Source organism: Ochlerotatus camptorhynchus, unplaced genomic scaffold (genome assembly GCF_037179485.1).
Source record: "Ochlerotatus camptorhynchus isolate MF236.1 unplaced genomic scaffold, CSIRO-AGI_Acam_v1.1 ptg000443l, whole genome shotgun sequence".
Classification (NCBI taxonomy): Eukaryota; Metazoa; Arthropoda; class Insecta; order Diptera; family Culicidae; genus Ochlerotatus; species Ochlerotatus camptorhynchus.
Genome location: NW_027040929.1, coordinates 6,406,130 through 6,422,797, shown reverse-complemented (window position 1 = coordinate 6,422,797; position 16,668 = coordinate 6,406,130). Strand labels below are relative to the sequence as shown.

Genomic DNA, 16,668 nt, shown 5'->3' with positions numbered 1-16,668 from the left:
CGTGGGCGATAGATGGAGTAGATGAAAGCATAGAGTTGATAGTTCCGTTAGAGTACGGCAGTGTGAAGATTGCATATAGATATTAGAATAGCGAGCTAGAACAACTTTTAAGGAAGGTACAAATCGGTTTTTTTTTCTTTTTTTTTTTCGAAAAAAAAAAAATAACAACTGAAGTGCGTAAAAATAGGTAGAACTGTTTCAAAACACACAGTTGGTACTTGAGCGGGTCAGTTTTCATCTCTTTTTGCCAGTGGTGGCGGGGGGGGGGGGACACACCCCTCACCATCCCTCTCCAAAGGGGGAGTTTGGTAAAGAGAGATGAAAAAAAAAACCGATTTGTACCTTCCTTAAAAGTTGTTCTAGCTCGCTATTCTAATATCACACTGCCGTACTCTAACGGAACTATCAACTCTATGCTTTCATCTACTCCATCTATCGTATAAAAATTACCACTACAGTCTGTTATTTGAAATTAACATCTTCAACTATTACTTTCCTATTTTTTAACGTAGGAAGTATTTGACAACGCCGGTAAAAACAATCGCAACCGGGAGTAGTCGAAGCTGAATGATGACGATGAGTGATGACACCGCTTCGTGTTTTGATTTGCGCTGTATCGTCCGTCGTAAAACATATCTGGTACTACTATATATGCAATTATATTAACATCCAAAGTCCATCCTTTTTTCCATATTCTGCACAAATGAAACGTTCTGCTCCGCCCCCATTCATAATAAAATGGCGGAAAATCCTGTCAGTTGCGGGGCTTAGAAAGTATGTTTTCTGCAAAATATGTAAAAAAGGAGGGACGTCAGATGTTAACCTAAATCAGTTAATCGTCGTAAATATACTTTGAGTTAATTTGAAGTTCAGAAATAGTTTGTTCATAGTTTAGAATCTTGCAGAATAACTTAAGTTTGCTTTCTAAAGAATTAATCTATTTAAAAGAATTCGAAATCCTGAATCTTGATTTTTTTTTAAATGATTTGTATCGTTTTTAAAAGTCTAAAAATACAAAAAAAAAAAACAAGTCCCAGTAATGAGCGACAAACCTTAAAAAACTTCATGAAGAAACAATCATATTTTCGTAAAACATGAATTTTTATATCCGAGATTACGAAAATCTTTGTCAGGTCATTTGTTTTTTGCTCAACAATTTTATAAAATGAAAAAATATGCATTGAAATTTTATGAATTATTAGTTGTCTCGATGTTTCATTTTCTCAAATTCTTCTAATTAAAACAAATTTCAACTTTATCTAATCATTCGGCAGATTAAAAGGATACTGAATTCGCTAGCTGTTGCTCGAACCTATATACCTAAGTGTACTCAGTATTTTTTTGTGATAAACTTTGGGATGGTTTCATCTGTATTTCTCTATTTGCAATCGTGTTCATATGTTTTACCAACTTTATAGTATTTTGCCACAAAACATAACTTTTATTTAGGTGTTTAGTAGAATTGAATAGAATATTCTTTATTTCTGATATTACGCTAGTCAATGTCAAAATATCCAGTTAACTCTTCGACTCACAAACTGTAACCAATCAGTTTGTGGGTTGTTAAAACGGCTTCAAAAAAATAAAATAAGCATAGTACCTGTCACCATGTGATATAGTTAGTTAAACAATAAGAATGAAACTTACATTCCTTCTAACGATCAATCAGAAATCAGAACATTTGAGTAAAATTAACGAAGATAATAAAATAAAAATTGAAAAATTGGCATTTGGTTTGGTGCTCGTACCTATTCAAAAGGAAGAAAGGATTATTTATGGATATTAATAAATAGAATCCAGAGCAGGGCTGGTAAATATCACGGCCGTCATGTGACAAGGAGAACATAGGTCCTCTCACTATCACGAGACGAAACTACCTATTATTAGCTTTCTTGTCATTTTCCAATGATCAAGCACTCATGAGAATATTTCTTACGCGGTTTTGATATCAAGATTTCTTACTGATTTAGATGATTTTAAACAAGCAACCGTATGTAATCGGTAAAGTTAATAAATTTTTAAGATTTTCTCGGTGCAAGTAATTTTAATAGCAATAAATGAGCTAGTAATCACGATTATCACAACACTGTCACGTTCTGTCATGACAAATAAAAAGATGAGATTTTGAAGAAAATCTCTGTCATCGTTTTCTCATCCGATGATAGTGACAGAAGTATCTCTGTAAATATCGCGTGAGATCTTTCATTGAAAATGACATTTGCCAGCCCTGATCCAGAGTTAAACATATATTCCACTTATTAAAAAAACTGAAAAATCCCTATATTAAAAAAAATCTGTAATCTGTATATAATCTGTATCATTTCAGATAAATCTGTATATGTGACATCACTGAGACGACAACGAAAGCATTCACATCGAAAGGAGGAAAGGCTTCCCGAAGTAGGCAGCATAACTAGGCCACCGTCATCCGGTCGGCATCGACTTGCACTGGTGTGGCCACCATTTGAAAAACAACCGGACTTTTCAGGACCACCAATTCAATGGGAAAGATTTTCAAGCTTCCGTTCGTGCCCCTAGGCACAGACCCTTCTACTTTTTAGTTTATATTTTGACGTAAGTTCAGCCATTAAATCAAAATATTCTAAAAACATTCAAAAGCTACGAATACCTAAATAAGTTGCCTCATGATCTTTATTATAGATATTTTTACCTGTAGGCATAAAACTGCTGTAGGAAAGTGGAGCAAGATGGCCACTCTACGTTTTTCTCTGGATTTTGACGCTCGTACGTACGCGCTTGTGAACGTACGTTTATATTTTTTGAGAGGAGTTTTCACTCCCGTTATTTTTTTAACTTTATTAAAGTGATTTTCAGCCATGGGCTGGTTCATCGAAGACTTTTTTTCAGCCAGCATGACAATTTTTAATAACTTTCTGGATATTATTATTATTATTATTATTTTATTATTCTGACATGCTGGAGGGGACATTGAGCCTGATCGCCAGTGTAATTTTGGTGACCAATTATACCCCTTCCATGCAGCAATCAAATAGATAAAAATGTGATGGCTCTTAGATAATGACTTATGCGAGTCGATTAAAATCACCCGAATATTACATAAGTCTTGCTACACGAAGAAGTACTTGCAACCAGTTCCTTTATCGCCATGATTAATCAATTCAATTTGACTTTGACATCAATGCCTCCAGATTTCGTCATGGTTTGCTGTTTGCAACACCGTTCAGCTTCAACATAAAAAAAACTACACAAAACAAAGCAGGGCGAAGATATGATAGAAGATGAGCCAAAATAAATGCCACTTCTTTTGCTTTTAAGATTTATGACGTCAGCAGTAATTCGATCATAAATATATTTTCACTTTTTTATTTATCTTCGAAACTAGAGAGGCTAAATTATATATAGAGAGACGATAGCGTAAACATATCTAGATAGAGCTGTAATTAGGGTGTTACAGCTTTTATAAACATTGACTTCTCTCGATTATTTCTAGAAAGTTGAGGCTCGCCCACGCAAGTCTTCCCCTAACCGATGTTTATGTTGGTTTGCGTGAGCATGCTTTGAATTCCTAGAAATTATCGAGAGCAGTAATTCTTTACAAAAGCTGTTGGACCCTAATTCCAGCTCTATCTAGATATGAACGACCCCGATTTGCCCATTGGGCCTTCTAACACTGTAGTAGGATAAATTACAGATATTTTTGTGATTGGTATGTTAAGCATCCCCGAAACATAAGCCAAAGCAAATTTCTGGTGCATTTTGATTTTTCTTAATATATTGAAAAAAGATATCCAAAATCTAAGAAAATCATTTTTTTCCTTGATTCTCGAGAAAATAAAAAATTAAAATATTTTTTTTCCATTTCACTCTAAACAACATCGAAGCTCGATTTTTACGGTTTTTATGAGCAACTTTTTGCCATGATGATTTCGAAAAAAAATGTTTTTACACATAACATAGTTTTTTTTCTTCACAGCGGCGCCGGTGGTGTAGTGGTAAGCGTGATTATCTCTCACCCCAGCAGGCCTGGGTTCAATCCCAGTCGGCGCCGCCGGGATGTTCTGAGGCATAACATCTCTGATCACGCCTTCCTTCAAAAGGGAAGTAAAGCCGTTGGTCTCCGGTTCATGAGTTGATGGGTCGATAGGTAGGGTCCAGGTGTGGGAGCTGCCTTCCTGGCACGTCGGTAGCATTGGTGCTCAGCACGGAAAACAAGATCGACTTAAAACAATTCAAGGAAAAAAAAAATCGGTCCGGAAAGTTTCCCGTTAAAGCAATGACGTAGCCAGGTTTCAAAATAGAGAAGAGGGGTCAATTTGTTTTTGGCCAATTTTATTTATTTTTTTTTTTGCATTTTCATATTCAGTGCATTAAACAGCACCTATTGGCGCCATATTGGCACAGCGTAAAGCATGGCCGGTCTAAAAACTTGTTTAAATATTAGAAGTTTATTCGTCAGGCAAAGTTTGGATTTTCTGTTTAGTTCCTGAGAGAAAACCATTTGATATATTTGTTACATTTGGCTTGAATACCCTCAATGTGATTTTTAAAAGTTAATTTTTGGTCAAGTACTAATCCAGAATTGATGTTCTATTAGTGATCAGGATCACAAGCGTGTCGTGAAAGCGTTTAAGCGGAATCCCAATGCTTCAGTCAGGGATGTGGCCCAAAAGTTGAATCTGTCCAAGTCTTTTGTTCAGCGAGCCAAGGACCGGGAGAGACTGCATACATACAAAGTGCAGAAGGCTCCAAATCGTGACGAACGACAAAATACGGTGGGAAAGTCATGGGCCCGGAAAGTTTATACCCAGATGCTGACGAAGCCTCATTGTCTCATCATGAATGATGAGACTTACATCAAGGTGGACTTCCGGCAGCTTCCGGGGCTACTGTTCTGCACCGCCCAGCACAAGTTTGATGTTACGGAGGAAGTAAGGAAGCAGAAACTTTCAAAGTTTGACAAGAAATACATGATTTGGCAAGCGATCTCCTCATGTGGCAAACGGAGTGCACCGTTCGTGACTACCGGGACTGTAAATGGGAAGATCTACTTCAAGGAGTGTCTGTACAAGCGTCTGCTTCCTCTGTTGAAGCAAAACCAGGGCCCTACGATCTTCTTGCCGGATCAAGCTTCGTGCCACTATTCAAATGTTGCCCTGGAGTGGTACGAAGCCAACGGGGTCACTTTCATACCCAAGGACATGAACCCCGTCACAACACACCGGAACTAAGGCCCATCAAAAAATACTGGGCTATTATGAAGCAGGCACTACGGAAGCATCCCAAGGAGGTTAAATCTGAGGAAGATATGAAGAAAAAATGGGTTTCCGTACAGAAGCTACAGCCAGATGTTATACAGAAACTAATGAGTGTAGTTAAGCGTACACACTAAGATTTTTTTACAGTATACTGTAATTTTTTACTGAATATGGAACAGCTGAACATTCGGTAATCCTTTCGGTAATTTTTTAATTTACAATCCGTTCTGTAAATTTTCTTCGCTTGTGGCCTGTCAAAATTTACTGACCTGGACTGTAAATTTTACTGAAAGATCGGTAAAGTTTACCACAGCGTTCAGTATAATTTTTACCGAATCGACTGTACTTTAATTTCAGAATAAATAATAAACATTGTAATTTTTATTGATTGATTAACTGTTTCTTTCTTTCACCAAACCAAAAGATTCATTCCTTATAACCATATATTTTTTTGGAAGATGCATTTTCATCTTGCGTTTGTACAGAAAATTATAAAAAAAAATCAGTAAAGAACTCGGACGAGGTTATCAACTAAGTAGCGAACCGTTCTAAAATGCAGTTTCTGCGGTAGAGGAGGACATTGAGTTGCATAACGTCCATGGCGTCTGAAAGAAATTGACCCAGAAATGAAAAACTAATTATATTTTCGGCATAAATTGCACAGAATCTAGCGAAAAGTAAAGTACTTACGCTTCACAACGTAGAACCGAAGGACACTCAACATCGAAATGGCAGAAATTCCTAAGAGTTTTCATTAAAAATTACTTTTAGTTCAATTCAGGGTTTCTCGAAATTCTACTCAGAACTTTAAGTGTAATTGGTGTTAATTCAAATGTTAAGATTTATATACTCTTTACATATATATAGCACAGACAAACAGACATAACACTCGCAAGTTGTTCATCGAACAAGCATTTAACGGTCAATTTAAAAGTATCGTAGTTGGTAGTACCGCCACCTGTAGCGCGCATAGTCATTTCCCTTGCGTTTGACGTTTACACACTACCGCCATCTGTTCAGTGTACTACCCACCACAGTGTACTCAATAGATGGCGGTAATGTTTTAGCGACGATGTTTTACAGTGAGAAATATTCAATGTGTTATGTCTGTTTGTCTGTGTATATAGTAAGCTATGATCCTAATCTATCAATTACTTAAAGAAAAATAAATGTCAGTAACTTAGTGAAAAGTTATTAACAAATGAGCAGTTTACATTTAGAGCCAAGCATGCTCAGAGCTATCAAGCTTCACATGAAATCTAAAATTCCTCGGAACTACCTTGCAAGCAGATTGCATTTGTTGTTTTTCTGAAAGATTTTTTTCCCAGAACTCCCTTGGAATGAGGTCTTTAGAAATTAAAATAAAATTCCACGAGCCTTTAAAACTGTGCATGAAATTTGACTCCAGATTCTTGAAAATTTCTTGGCGTGTTATAGCTTTTAAGCCCAGAACTAGTTCAAATTTAAAATTTCTAGGAAATATGGAAAAGAAAACATTTTAAGCCTGTTTTTTTTAATTTATTTGTTACTGAAGATTGATCCACTGTGGATCTATAAAGTTCAAAGTATAAATGAAAATATCGAGAAAAATTAAATGCTTGTATTTTAAAATTCATTCTTTTCTCTAAAATTTTCTTAGTAAGAAAATTATTAAATTCTCTGAGACTTCCAGGTATTTTAAGGCATAAACTTGCTATTGAATTTTTCGCTTTAAAGGATCATATCGTACGTAAGTGTTTATTATAAACTAATTGAATAAGTCAAACATTTATTTGATGTGCCATCATAACGACTACTTTTCTTCTCTTAGGTCTCTTTTTATTTACTATTTTTACAACTATAAGTCACTATTTGGTCACTTGTTTCTTCAATATGGTCACTAAAATCACTATTTTTGACAGCAGTGATCGCTACCAGCTCTGCATGCCTGGACCCTACCTATATACCCATCAACTCATGAAACGGGGACCAACGGCTTTACTTCCCTTGCGAAGGAAGGCGTGATCAGAGATGTTATGCCTCAGAACATCCTGACGGCGCCGACTGAGATTGAACCCAGGCCTGCTGGGGTGAGAGGTAATTACGCTTACCACTATACCACCGGCGCCGCTGACATGATTACTGATATGCTAAAAACTAACTCCATGTTTTAAGCTATTCAAATTGGAATAAAATTTGCGAACAATATCTTGCAGAATAAAATAATGCGTTTGATTTTGTGATGTAACAGATTCACTTCCTCAACTTTGATGCTGGACGCTTTACAATGGTTGTCGGTGAAGCAAAGAATTGTATTTTTGACTATGGTGCTCATTTTTAAAGTAGTTAATGGTTTGCTGCCTCGATATTGTATGACAGTACGAAAATCTGTTCAGTAACTTTTACAGAATTCGGTACTTTATAGCTGTTTGATTTTGTAAAAGATTATTTTTACAGTATACTCGTCACAATTTTTACAGAATTGCGAAATCGCAGCCTTTTACAGTTTCGATCCGCAAATTTTATTTACAATTTTCGGTAAATGTATGTAAATTACGGAAATTCAGCAGTTCAGATTGCGGAAAATTTGTAAAATAATATGTTTTACAAAGCATTCGGTAAAAATTACATTTTACCGAACAAATCCAGCAAAAAAGTACCGAACAAGATTTAAGAAATTTGGTGTGTAAGGTGCGAGCGTACGGTTATGGTAGGGTCGGTGGGGCAAGAGTGCCACCACCTATAATTTTGAAAATAAACATGTTTCCAATGCTAATTCACCCATGAAACTATGAACGGTGTTCCTATGCAGCATTATAGAAAGTTTTGTCAAAAATGAAGTATTTTTTTTTCCTTTCAGCCGTGAAATACCGATAACAAAGAATATATAAATATTCCCCAAAAATAATTTTCTTAAAACCTTACACCGGGCAAGAGTACCACCCCTATATTTATGAATAAAATGATAAAAAATGTAAAAGAAATTGCTTCATTGCTCATTTAAGTCTTCGGTAAGCTTGTTTTCACCATATTTGACAAAAACAGCTACATAAAATATCAACAACATTAGTTTTCATTTGATTTCATTGGTAAACATAGTTCATTTGTTATGTATTGAATAATTTGTTGTTGTTGTTGTTGTTCTTTATTAGTGACATTTAACATCCTGCGGATGCATTCATGTCAGTTGAATTGGTTTTTGTGTAAACAGTGTGTGGGTGTGTTCAGAGTGATGTGAGGGTGAGTGTTAGTGTTTACGGTACGATTTAAAATTCACTTAGCTTTCTTATCGTTTGCTCGTTTCCTTCCATTCTGGTTCATCGTCTGCATACTCATTTCATGTTTTACACTTCTTCTCCATAAATTTCTTCTTTACTTCTTCTATATATATTCACCATCTTCATTCTTTATGATCTTCCATATATCTTCTCCACATTATTTTTCGATTTCTCCGTTCCTTCCTTGCGCTTCATTTTTATCTTTATTCTTCTGCATCTTCAAACTCATTCACATCTTCTGTCGTACTTTCGTTTTCTGCTCCATCTCCATCCTTTTCCGATTTACATTCAGCATCTTCTTCATGAACTCACTTGCTTCCAGCATTCATCGGTAACTTTCTTCCGCTGCATCTTCTTCCATTCAGACTTCGTTTCTTCTTCTGCATCGCTTGCTTTTTCTTCATCCATTATTTCAGCGGTCTTCCTCCGCTCCAATTTCTTCCTACATCCTGCACTTTCCTTTCCATTCTATCTTCGCCCTTCATAGATTCCGATAAAGTTTGGTTTCATGCAGAAACTTCAGCAACCGCTTCTCATAATCCTCGTCGTTGCGTAACGCCGTAAAAAGGCTTGTGGAATTGATTCCGTATTTCGTCCTGACCGCTTCAAATTTCCTGCAGTGCAGAATAATGTGACGAACGTCAACAACGGTCCCACAGCATTCACATGCTGGCGGAGCTGTTTTCTTCAGCAGAAATTCATGAGTAACTCTAGTATGACCAATGCGCAGACGAGTGAGTACGCGTTGATCGGCAGTGCTGTACTGATCGATCCACTTCTTCGTTTCCCTTTTGACTTCCTTCAGCTTGACATATGTCAATTGTGCCCAACGTGCTTCCCATAGCTGACGAAAGACTTGATTCATGTTCTTGATGGAATCAATCCTTGGTACGGCGACGTTGATTGGTGGACTTTTTTTTTTTTTTTTTTTTTTTTTTTTTTTTTTTTTTTTTTTTTTTTTTTTTTTTTTTTAACTCTTTATTTGTTTCAAATTCAAAATAAATTACATTTCATTTTAACCTAGGTGCTCCAGTTACTGCAGTAACGTACCAGCCTTAATTGTTATGATATATATCTAAGTGTTTTTACATTGTTCATGTCTTGGCAATTCAGTATTTTAAACAGGTTTTTTAACCTGCATGTCAGTATAACAATTGATATCTTAAAACTAAAAACTAAAACTAAATCTTATCTAAGTATAAAGGGAATTAATCGTTGCAATTGAGGATTGCAACGATTTTTGCCTGAAATTATTAATTATTTTGTTGGACATTTGTGCTAAAGTCTCAACATTCGAAATTCTATGTACTTCGGTTGTACTGTACCAGGGAGGCAACTTCAAAATCATTTTCAGAATTTTGTTCTGAATCCTTTGAAGTGCTTTTTTCCTGGTAGTGCAGCAACTAGACCATATTGGCACAGCGTAAAGCATGGCCGGTCTAAAAACTTGTTTAAATATTAGAAGTTTATTCGTCAGGCAAAGTTTGGATTTCCTGTTTATAAGAGGATACAAACATTTTATATATTTGTTACATTTGGCTTGAATGCCCTCAATGTGATCTTTAAAAGTTAATTTTTGGTCAAGTATTAATCCAAGATATTTCACTTGGTTTGACCAGCAAATTGGAACTCCGTTCATAGTGACTATGTGACTACTACTAGGTTTCAAAAAGGAAGCTCTAGGCTTATGTGGAAATATGATAAGTTGAGTTTTGGAAGCGTTGGGAGAAATCTTCCATTTTTGTAAATAAGAAGAGAAAATATCTAAACTTTTCTGCAGTCTGCTGCAAATAACACGAAGACTTCTTCCTTTAGCGGAAATGCCTGTGTCATCAGCGAACAAAGATTTGTGGCAACCCTGAGGCAAATCAGGGAGGTCCGAAGTGAAAATGTTATACAATATAGGCCCAAGAATGCTACCCTGAGGAACTCCTGCTCTAACAGGTAGTCGATTAGATTTGGAATTTCGATAATTTACCTGCAGAGTTCTGTCAGTTAAATAATTTTGAACTAATTTCATAATATAAAGTGGAAAATTAAACTTTTTCAATTTAGCAATCAAACCTTCATGCCAAACACTGTCAAATGCTTTTTCTATGTCTAGAAGAGCAACTCCAGTTGAGTGGCCTTCCGATTTGTTTGAACGAATTAAATTGGTAACTCTTAAGAGTTGATGAGTAGTTGAATGCCCATGGCGAAATCCAAACTGCTCATCTGCAAAAATTGAGTTCGTATTGATGTGAAGCATCATTCTATTCAAAATTATTTTTTCAAAAAGTTTACTTATTGAAGAAAGCAAACTTATTGGACGGTAGCTAGAAGCTTCAGCTGGATTTTTATCCGGCTTCAAAATTGGAACAACTTTTGCATTTTTCCATTTATCAGGAAAGTATGCCAAATGGAAACATCTGTTAAATAATTTTACCAAGAAAGACAAGGTACTCTCTGGGAGTTTTTTGATGAGGATATAGAAAATTCCATCATCACCTGGAGCTTTCATATTTTGAAACTTTTTAGTTATAGACCTTACTTCGTCCAAATCAGTCCCCCAGGAATCATCAAAAATATTTTCCCGAGAGAAAATATTCAGAAAATCCCGAGCAACCTGATTCTCAATAGGACTAGTAAGACCCAAACTGAAATTATGGGAACTCTCGAATTGCTTAGCAAGTTTCTGAGCTTTTTCCAAATTTGTGATCAAAATTTTACCACCTTCTTTAAGCGCTGGAATAGGCTTTTGAGGTTTTTTCAAAATTTTTGTGAGTTTCCAAAAGGGTTTGGAACTCGGGTCTAATTTAGAAATATTATTTTCAAAAGTTTTGTTCCTCAGGGTAGAGAATCGCTTTTTAATTTGTTTTTGCAAATCCCGCCAGATAACCTTCATGGCAGGATCGCGTGTTCTTTGATATTGTCTCCTACGGACATTTTTCAGACGGATCAAGAGCTGAAGATCATCGTCTATTATAATTGAATCGAATTTAACCTCGCATTTTGGTACTGAGGCAGCTCTTGCTTCAACTATAGAAGTAGTCAGAGATTCAAGAGCATAATTAATTTCATCTTTGGTTTGCAAAGGAATGTTTGGATCGAAGTTATATTCCATAAATGTTCGATACTGCTCCCAATCAGCTCTTTGGTAATTGAAAGTAGAGCTGTTGGGATTACAAATTATTTCTTGGGATATTTCAAAAGTTACTGGAAGGTGATCAGAACCGAAGTCAGCATGGGTAACCAATTGGCTACAAAGTTGACATGAATCAGTTAAGACCAAATCAATAGTGGAGGGATTTCTTGCAGAAGAAAAGCATGTTGGGCTGTTTGGATATTGAATAGTGTAATAACCTGCAGAACAATCATCAAACAGAATATTACCATTGGAATTGCTTTGAGCATTATTCCATGAGCGGTGTTTTGCATTAAAATCACCAATAATGAAGAATTTAGACCTATGACGGGTAAGTTTCTGGAGGTCACCCTTGAGAAAATTCTTTTGCTGGCCTACGCATTGGAATGGCAAATAGGCAGCTATAAACGTAAGTTGTCCAAATTTTGTTTCAACAGAAACTCCCAAAGTTTCAAAAACTTTGGTTTCAAATGAAGAAAGAATTTTATGTTTGATTCGCCTATGAATAATGATGGCAACGCCACCACAGGGTCCATCAAGACGATCATTTCTATAAATCAAGTAATTTGCGTCCTTCTTAACCTTATGGTCAGGTTTAAGGAACGTTTCAGTTATAACGGCAATATGCACGTTATGAACTCGCAAAAAGTTAAATAGCTCGTCTTCATTATCTTTAAGAGATCGAGCATTCCAATTTACAATATTTAGTGCTTTAAAATCCATTACTGAATTTTAAAGTCATGACAATATTATTTGCAAATTTTACTCCAGTTTGAATAGCATCAAACATGGAGTTAGATTTAAGCATATCAGAAATCATGTCAATTAATGATTTCTGTAAAAATTCCATTTTGGGGGCAGTAATGCTTCCTAAGTCAAAATTGTCAAAATTTCCGTTAGAACGTTGGTTAGTATTTTGATTTCTACCCGCTGCAATAGCAGCATAGGTAGCTCCATTAACTCGCTGAACATTGTTAGCAGCAAGGGGAGTAGGTACAGATGAAACATTTGAAGCAGGGGTGATATTTGTACCTACGGGTACGAATGTAGAATTTGTTCCTCGCTGACCGTTGTTAACAGCAGAGGAATTTGTACCTGGTCGGAAACGTGGAGCGTTTCCTACCTGACGGTTAGAACGAGATTGTAGGATCGCTTTGCGAGTCTTACATTCCCAAAAATTGATTGGTGGACTGTTTCGTGCTTCACTGGCTAGACGGTCTGCTTCTTCGTTACCGCGAATTCCGGCATGACCAGGGATCCAACAATGGTGGATCGGCCGTCCACGTAATAAGCGCTCGATTTCCTGGCTCCACGGATGCTGCGATCTTCCACTCTCTATGGTCGAAAGACAGCTGGCCGAATCAGACAGAATGATAACACATTCGGTTGATGCTCTCGCAGCGATGACGGCCGACTTGATTGCAAAGGCCTCCGCCGAAAACACGCTACATTGTGACGGAAGACCTATTGCTTGCTAAATGCTGCTGCTAAATACACCTGCTCCAACTATGTTCTCGCATTTAGAACCATCCGTATAAATAGCCAAAGCACGGTTAAACCGGATAGCCAGCAACTCCTGCACGATGGGACGCACCGTATTTCAATCGCTCACTTTAGCAGGCCGCCAAATGCAGCGGATCATGTGGACGAGGGAGATGAACAAGTACGTGATGCTCGCACCGGCCGAGGTAGAGCGCATCAAGCTGGAAGTGCGGAGGGAGCTATGGAGGGAAGGGAATGGATCGAGCGATACGTCGAGAAGGAGTTCTGTTGGGCTGAATGCATCACTTGCGAGTGAGAGACGTGAGTGGATTGCAGCGGTAAACACTTCAACGGAGGAGCCAACCGCGTCTGGACAAGTAGTAGACCAGCAACGACAGCAACTACGGGATGAGCTAGCTTTTCGAATAGACGCAGCGGCTACACAGTTTCCGTCCCTTTTAACCTTATGGTCAGGTTTAAGGAACGTTTCAGTTATAACGGCAATATGCACGTTATGAACTCTCAAAAAGTTTAATAGCTCGTCTTCATTATCTTTAAGAGATCGAGCATTCCAATTCAAAATATTTAATGATTAAAATCCATTACTGAGTTTCAAAGTCATGACAATATTGTTCGCAAATTTTACTCCAGTTTGAATAGCATCAAACATTAAGTGAGTTTTTAGCATATCAGTAATCATGTTAATTAATTATTTCTGTAAAAAATCCATTTTAGGAGCAGTAATGGTACCTAAATCAAAATTATCAAAATTTCTGTTAGAATGATGTCCCGCATAAACAATAACTATAAGAAGTGCCTAACTACCAATTCGGGATATAATCCCAACTTTATGTGGTAGGGTCATACCATCTATGATATCGTTAGTATATGGTACCCGTTTATTAGGGGTTAGCTAGTATTTTGATATCTACCCGATGCAATAGGTAGCTCCAACTACTCGCTGAACATTGTTAGCAGAGTGGGGAGCAGGTATAGATGAAGAATTTGAAGCAGAGGAATTTGTACCTGGTCGGGAACGTGGAGCGTTTCCTACCTGTTGCTTAGAACGAGATTGTAGGATCGCTTTTCGAGTCTTACATTCCTAAAAATTGGATTTGTGGTTTTCACCACAATTTGAACATTTAAATTTCTTATGATCTTCCTTCACAGGACAGTCGTCTTTTGCGTGAGAGGAATCACCCAAATTCATGCATTTAGCTGGCATGTAGCTTTTTTTTTCCGTGACCCCATCCCTGGCACTTACGGCACTGGGTGAGGTTTTGGAAACTTCCTCCAGTCTTCCTGAAGTGTTCCCACTTCACTCGGACATGGATCATAAGGCTAACTTTTTCTAAGGCCTTAAGGTTGTTTAGTTCACTAGACTTTTTTTTTTTTTTTCCTTTGGTTTGTTTTTTCCGTCGATCTTGTTTTCCGTGCTGAGCACCAATGCTACCGACGTGCCAGGAAGGCAGCTCCCACACCTGGACCCTACCTATCGACCCATCAACTCATGAACCGGGGACCAACGGCTTTACTTCCCATCCGAAGGAAGGCGTGATCAGAGATGTTATGCCTCAGAACATCCCGGCGGCGCCGACTGGGATTGAACCCAGGCCTGCTGGGGTGAGAGGTAATCACGCTTACCACTACACCACCGGCGCCGTTGTTATTCAGTTCACTAGACTTGAAGTGAACTAAATAAAAATCATTAGAAATCCCGCGAAATGCGCGAATCGCCAGGACGGGATTTCATTTTCTTGTGTAGATGAGTCTTGAGTCACGAGAAAACGATTTCCGAAGTTTTGTTCGCAATAGCTGATGTGCTCTTTTCTATTGTTGGTCGTGATTTGCTCGGTTGTCGGTTGCCGCTAGTTGACAGCTCAACTGGTTCCCGAGATTCTATCCGCCAGTTTATGAATATAGCAACTATAGTCAAAAGTAGGTAAAAGTGGGTAATGTTTTACCGGTCTTAACAATATTTTTTAATCCACGTGACATCTGTGTAGAACAATGCAGATGCGGATGAAAATATTCATGTTTCGCTTTTACGGATGCAGATGCGAATACCCACAACAAACCTGGTCATGATAATTATTCACTCAGAAATCTTAACAGAGTGTCTTTAATGTTCTGGATTAAAATTCTTATGAATCATTCCTTTTACAGAACTTGTTGGGCGGTAAAAACGAATCTTTTGAATCCGTGAATTTTATTCCGGCAGATTGATCGAAATGGAAAAAAAATACAAATTCCTGAGAACATTGGACAATGTTATGTTTCGTGCACAAATATAAATATTGTATTACACTTACTTTTGGTGATTCGTTCCGCAGTAATTAGTTTGCATAGAGCAAGATATTATGGTTATAAGTTAAGGTTTTCTTCAGCTGTAGGTAGCTATTAGATGTATATATAGATATGTTTAGTTATAAGTTCACTAATTTTCCAGCTAGTTCTCACCTTAGATAAGTTCAAAGTAGTATAAGTTAATCAAGATACTGTAGTCTAGTTCAATCGACACGTTAGATACTGATAGTATTTAAGTTTAACAGTATAAATTAGGTAGATTAAGGTAACATCACTTGCGAGTAGAATTAATTTTACTTTTTACTTCCTCGATTCAGCTATTGTTCTGGCTTGTTTACATATTTTACCCGTCGACCGCTTGACTTTCATACGATCGACGATCCTCTGACCAACACACGGGTGTGGTCGCGTTGAGGTGTATGCGTCCGTCCCAGTGGTAGCGGTGGGGCTGCTGGGGCTCGTCGGGCCATTGGACGTGGCGGGATTAACAGAACTCTTTTCAGAATTTCCTCAAATACATATAAGATTCTCTCTGATCCCCCTGCAGTTTTCTTTATAACTGTCCCAATACAATGCAGAATACAAAATAAAATTCACCCTAGAATTCTTTTTAAATTTTAACTCTTTTGCGAATAACTTCGGAATACTCTTTAAAATCCAGAACAATCCTCGAATTTCCCATGGAATTTGTACCAGAATTATTCAGGCATTATCCTCAGATTTCAATAGCCTCAAACAGGGTGCCATCCATTCATTTTGACTAAAAAATGTTTTATAAACTTATGGAATAATAAGATATTATGGTGATATATTGTATGTGTAAGTAACAAGAAAAGATTGTAAAGTTTGTGTTTGATACATAAAACCTGCTTTGACAGAGTCACAATGAGCGATTTGTTGATCGCATCTTCGCGAATAGTGAAGAGCGAAGAGTGGGTGAAATTAATGGCAAAATCGCTTATTGCGACTCACATGTAGCAAAATTGGCATGTGCCAAACACAAACTTCACAATCTTTTCATGTTGCTAATATTTTCATAATATCTTATTATTCCATAATTTCATAAAACATTTTTTTTTTGCATTTGGAATATTCTTTAGAATTTCTCCTGAAATCATCCTTAATTGTCATGGAATCCTCTTCAGAGCTGCCTATAAATTCTTGTCAGAACTTTCCTTTATTTTCACCTGGAGCTCTTCTTCTCTCAGACATCTTGTAATTCTTTTCACAATTGCCTTAGAGTTCTAGTCAAAACCCCCTT

General features: G+C 37.1%; 1 protein-coding gene across 2 annotated transcripts in view; it reads right to left on the bottom strand.

Moving 5' to 3' along the window:
* Mhcl (Myosin heavy chain-like) overlaps positions 1-16,668 on the bottom strand; it is a 138,450-nt gene that overhangs the window by 69,981 nt on the left and 51,801 nt on the right. The window lies entirely within an intron of this gene.